At 45.9% G+C, this 6,248-nt stretch overlaps 1 pseudogene; it reads left to right on the forward strand.

Annotated features, from left to right (window-relative positions):
- Positions 1-1,738: 1,738 nt before the first annotated feature.
- Positions 1,739-3,996, forward strand: LOC132373731 (olfactory receptor 11A1-like; annotated as a pseudogene).
- The last annotated feature ends 2,252 nt before the right edge of the window (positions 3,997-6,248 follow it).

The raw sequence follows: 6,248 nt of genomic DNA on the forward strand, positions 1-6,248 counted from the left end.
TAATCATGGATATTCTTATGTCTTTCCAGTTTTTCCCTATCTCATAAGGAAGAGGTCATTAGATTTGAGTGAAACATATGGATGTGGTCCCTGATGAATGAACCAAAACATTTCCCTGGAACAAAAACATACATGCAGCTGATCTGGTTGACTCCAAGATATGTCTCCTCCTTGGGGAGGCTCTTCTTCAACCCCCAGAAGGGAAGGAGGCTGTCTTGCTCTAGAAAAGGCAGTAGTGTCCATAGCAGCATATATAGAATAAGGTCAACAGTCTTCCATGAGTACCTTGGAGTGGGGAGAAGCCAATAACATGGAGCCTTCACAGGAGAGAAGCAGGAAGTCCACAGACCTGTAAGCTGGCAGAAGAATTTAGTCCAGGGGTAAGACAACCAGGAGAGAAGGCATTGACTCCAAGCCCAAAGCAGGTTATGTCCCCTCTCTACTGAACCTGAGTATCTAGAATTTATCTGGACCCAAACTACTCTCTGCCTCCAGAGAGGACCATCTCTGACACAGCCTAAAGAAATTCGGAAGCATGCCATATTTCTTTAATGTCTTGTGTTTGTTCCAACTACTTCCAATGAATGGGGCCCATATTTGCCAACAAACTTCTGGAGGCTCTAGGAAGAAACTTCATTGTCCCCACTCTTACCCTCTCTTAAAGTGAGCCTTACCTTATTTTCATACCCCAAAAATCATACTGTAAATAACAATTGTTAGCCCCATAAGAATCCCCTCTGTGAAACCAGCACAGGTAGGTGGGTATGAGGTTTCTACCACCACCACCCCCATGGTCTTTGTTCTGCCCTCTGAGCTTCTATGGGATAACTATAATCCCTCTTCTTCATAAAAGTCCCTCCAATATTGAAAACAGCTATCATAGTCTGCCATTAGTTTAGTCTTTTCCAGGTTAAACATCTCCACACTCTTCATATGTTCCTCCTACTTTATACCTACTAAGTCCTAATTCATGATGGTCAAAAAAAAAATCTCAAATCATTTTCACAGAAGTGGCTACCAAGTCAGGTCTTATCCTTCCTGTAATTTTTCAACTGATTGTTAAAACCTATCTGCAGATTTTCTATGTGCCCTTGTTAAATTTCATCTTGTCTTTAGCATTCCAAAAGACAACATTCTTTTGAATTATAATTCTATCACCTATAATATTGGTTACCCTTCTTTGATTCATATCATCTGAAGTTTGATGAGCCATGCATATTTGCTATGTCTAGATAGGTGAATAAGACAAGATCTACAAAACTTTCTCCTTTTCACTAGACATCTTTCTCAGACTTTCAGAGGGTCATTAATGAATACTTTTGCTATATAGTAAACAAGCTAAGAGTATTCTCTTTAAGCTCGCAGTCATCATGTTTTCTGTGAAGCTTTACTGAAATTAATATGCCCTTTTCCTACCCCTTTCTCCTGATCTACTAAATTATTTTTTGATCTACTAAATTATTAATACTATCAATAAAAGACATTATGTGAGGTTTCACACTGTAATTCGCATTATATAGTTCCTAATGATATCTCCTTATGAGAATTCCAAATGTTCTGTAAAACATCTATTTAAGAATTTTAACAGGGACCAAGGTCAAATTCACTGATTAGCAAGAACGATAGTAACTTTTTGATCATAAGCATCGATTCAGAGTCCAGATTTGAAACGTTTTGGGTCAGCTGACTGGTTTGTTGGTTTGGTTAATTTTACTGGCTTCTTCCCTTGCTCCATCTCTCTGCTAAATCCGGAGTCCTATTCCACTCTCATTTCAAGTCTCTCCCTAGTTCTTTAAGAAGTCACTAGTACATAGAAGACAAAATATGTTCAGAAACATATGAAAGTACTCTATTTGCTCTATGTCTGTACCGCCCATGTGACCAATGTGTGTCTGCATGGTGTAAGCTCAAGACCAGAAGAACAGGTAGGACCAGGAAAAGAATGCGAAAACCCTGTGTTCTTGCTGCCATCTGCTAATGTGGAAAGTCATCTTTCTTAACTTCAAAAATGAGAAAACTCTATATTGTGTTGGGCTTTCTGGTTTCTTCAGCTTAACACATACACACACACACACACACACACACACACACACACACACACACTCACCTCTTTGACTTCCACCTACAATCTTAATCATGGTTCCATCTGAAGCTCTGAGTAGCAATATTCCAATATTCCCTCAGTTAGGGGAGGGACCAGAGATTCCTTCTCTGTTGGTAATCATTTAAATGCCTCTTTCTCTAGCCCAAGCATTAATTTCAGATGCTGAAATTTTCCATGGCAATTTACTCTTGGAAATTTATTATAACTAATTCATTTATTTATTTTTTCATATATTCCACAAGTACTTATCAAGATCTTCCTGTGTGTTGGTATTATCTTCCTGCAATAACTGAGAGAAAACAAACCAGGGTAGAAATTTCTAAAGAATCTACAGTTAGGTGAGATAAGCTGAACATTTTGGCTTGTATAGGGAATATAAGGCAGGAGAATCAAGAAAAAGAAAGTATCCCCAGCTTCCAGCAAACTGATTAGAGACTGGGCAAAGTTTGAAAATGGCTTTACCAACAGTCACCAGGCCACTTGTCCAAGGAAAAAGAATGGCTTCCCAGGAGAGTGGGATCTAGGTTAATTCAGATCTTTCTATATGGCATCTCTCATGGAGTAGATGATATACATTTTTTGTCAGGATTTCCAAGTCTCATTTTCTTGGAAAGGGAAAATAGTCTGAGATGAGTGAATGCTTCAGGAATGTGCATGACCTAGAGCAGGACCACCTCCCAAGAAGTCCTGGGCCCTCTTCCTACCCTTCCAGAAGAGTTTACCAGGGATGCTTCTCTTGTTGATGCTCAGCGAAGATTGTCAGGTAAATAGCTGGTTGGAAGAGCCCTATACTGCTCTCTGATATGGACATTTCTATCACTCAGAAAGGATTTCAAAAAGCACTGTAGGATAGTAGTTAGGAGCTTTGGAGTCAAGCACACTTGGGTTCAAATCATGACTCCACCATAATGACCTTGAGTAATCGACTTAAACTCACTGAGTCTCAGTTTCTCTTCTATAAACAGGAGACAATAAAGCCTGTACCCAGTGCTTGCTTGATGAATAAATTAATAAGCCAAACATGGTGTGTGGTCATAATACCGTCTTGGTTAATATTACCTTCCTCTGTTCTCTTGAGGACAAATCTAGATGAGAAAGCAGCCCAGGAGTGACAGCAAGAACCAGACCACCTGGCTAATCCTAGAGGGCTTTGAGGAGCTGCAACACCTGGGCTTTCTCCCGTTCACCCTCTTTCTGGTCGTCTATGTGGTAACAGTCGGGGGCAACAACCTCGTCGTGCTGGCTGTGGCCTCCAGCCGGACTCTTCACACACCCATGTGCTTTTTCCTCTGCCACTTCTCCCCGCTGGAGATGGGCTGTACCTCAAACATCGGGCCTCAGCTGTTGCAGAGCTTCCTGGATGGGAGGGAAACCATCTCGCTGGTCACCATCTGGTCCAGTTCTACTCGTTTGCCTCACTGACTGCAGTTGAGTGCCTGCTACTGTCTGCCACATCCCATGATACTACTTGGCCATCTGCCATGTCCTTCGCTACCCTGCCCTGATGAACAGCTGGTTGAATGGCTGCTGGAGCCTAGTTCAGTGGCCTCTCCTTCTCTGCCTTCACTCTGGCCCTGGCAGCCCCTCTGCCTCTCTGCCCTGGCAGCAGGGAGATCGACCACTACTTCTGTGAGTTTGCTCCAGTTGTAGGGCTATTCTATGGTGATGTGGGGGTCATGTGGGGAGCTGGAGCGAGCACCTCAGGTTTCCTGACACTGGCTCCCCTCCTGTGGATTGTGGCATCCTATGCCTTCATTCTAAGCGCTGTGCTGCGAATAACTTCAAGCTATGGAAAGCAGAAAGCCTTCTCCACCTGTTCCTCTCACCTCCGAGCCTGGAGATCAAGCCTGAGAGCCGCAGGTGGACGCCACTGGTGCCCTGGTGCCCTCTAGTGGCCATCTGCTCTAATGCCAACTCTCAGCCCTTCCTCCTGCCTCCCTCCCCAGCCCTAGGGGCTGCACTGGCCTTGGGCACCTGCCAGCCTGATTTCGTTCCTCCTCTCCCTCTAAGTGCAACGAAGTGCCCTACAGAGGTTTAGGATCTCTTGAAGAAAAGAAAAGGATAATCCACCATCTAAAATGGCACAAGATGTTTGCAAATCATGTATCTGATGATGGTCTGTCGCCCACCAGCCAAGTCCCCTGCTGCCCAGTGGGGTACCTGCGTGGCCCCTCCCATCCCAGGTGATAAGGGGATTTCAGGCCCCATAGCACCCAAGGGGTAGACACTGGTCATCCTCAACACCCTCAAGGAGTGAGTGCTGGATTGTTTTGAACCCAGATTACTTCCCATTTCTGCCCTCAAAGGCTGGGGGCTTCAGCATGCCTCCGGAAGAACACACAGTATTTGCAAGTCTTTGAGAACTAAGAGAATAGTCTTCACTTTTCTGAAAAGTGCATCTTATTATTTCATAACAGTGACCGTTTTCAAACTGGCTCCCAGGGGTGCCCTCCCACTCTTCTTCATTTCTCTGAAAGTGGCCATGGCGGTTTGGCTGTCCCCCATCCCCACCCCATGTGACAAGGCCAGTGGGGCCAGCTCCTGGTGGTCCTTACCTTCGTTGGAGATTTACCCAGACTCTCAGCCTTAGATTGAACGTGACGCCCCTGCTGTTCCCTGTCACCACTTCTCATCTCCTTCGCCTGTCTCTTTTCCTCCAGCTTTTCAGTTTCAGAGTTAGCTGACTGTCACCACTCACAGTCCCCACAGAGTCCAGAGATTTCTCCTCGAAGGAAAGGTTCTGGAGAAATCAGAGGCATAAAGAGTGCAGCCAATTCTTGCCTTGTGCCGATGCCCAAGAGGGTGAAGAGAGTGAGTGTTTTCTCGTTAGAATTTTTAAATCCTCCAAGTAATAGATCATTTGGGAGCATCCTGTGTCTTCCTGCTCGTTCTAATAATATGTTGTTCCTAAATTTTAATGAGGGAAATTCTTTATCTCATAAATATGCCAACTGGGAGATCCATTTAAAAAATGGTATTGAGGTAACTCCAAGGGTTTACAAAGAATGAGGACGCAGCATCCTGTGTTCAGACACTGGCTGAGAGCTTCCCGCCTGGAGCCTGGGGCCCATCGGAGGGCAGGACAGACAAGACCCGCCTCCCACGGGTGGGCGTCCTCAGGAGCATCCCGGACGTGGGCCCACCTCATTGCAAACTCCTCATTCGGCCAGTGGCAGGCAGCTGGCTCGAGATGTGGACAAAAGAAAAGTGCCCAGCAGCCTGGGATCACCACAGGGCATGGCCTCAGGAGCCTGGTCCAACCCATCAGCACCTCTAGGGAGCAACACACCTTGGCAGGAGCTCTTCTGGTCTGGGATGTGGCAGGAAAGGGAGAGGGAGATGTGCTGGAGAGGGTGGCAGAAGGCCTGAGAGTTGGCGTTCTAGCGGATGGCCACTAGAGGGCACCAGAGCACCGGCGGAGCCCACCTGAGGCTCTGGGGCCCGATTTCCAGCCTCGGAGATGGGGTTGGCAGACCCCAAAGAGGTGCCCAGAGGAGAGGGGTTGATTACCGGACGCCTCTGACTCTCCAACCCACATTGCTTCGCCTCACAGAGGGGACAGAAGTCTGCCTTCATCATCTGATGGGGGCACTTCCAGCCTGGTCGAGTGGCCCAGTGGCCAGACAGCCTCTGACTGCCTTTTGTTTCTCCAGAGGCAGTACTCTGGACCCAGAAATACCTGGCTTGACTCGTGCTTGCAGTTTTCAAGCATGTGGAAAACAGGGATGGTGGACGTGAACTTGGAACATGTAAAAGTGGTGGTATTTTGGTGGGCAGGCTGTGTTCTTCCCTGTGCCCTCTTTCTGGAGCGTTCTCCCCAAACTTCCTTCTTCCCTTTCCAGCTGAGCCTCTTCCTTTTGTCCCCACACCCCTGCTGGATGGAACAGACACATGCACCCCAATGTTCCTAGCAGCATGAGTTACAATAGCCAAGACATGGAAGCAACCTAAATGTCCATCAACAGAGGAATGGATAAAGATGTGGTATTTTTATATATAATGGAGTCTTAGTCATAAAAAAGAATGAAATAATGCCATATGCAGCAACATGGATGGACCTAGAGATTATCATACTAAGTGAAGTAAGCCAAAGACAAATATCATATGATATCGCTTATATGTGGAATCTAAAAAAAATGATACA

The sequence above is a fragment of the Balaenoptera ricei genome, chromosome 10, assembly GCF_028023285.1.
Source record: "Balaenoptera ricei isolate mBalRic1 chromosome 10, mBalRic1.hap2, whole genome shotgun sequence".
NCBI lineage: Eukaryota > Metazoa > Chordata > Mammalia > Artiodactyla > Balaenopteridae > Balaenoptera > Balaenoptera ricei.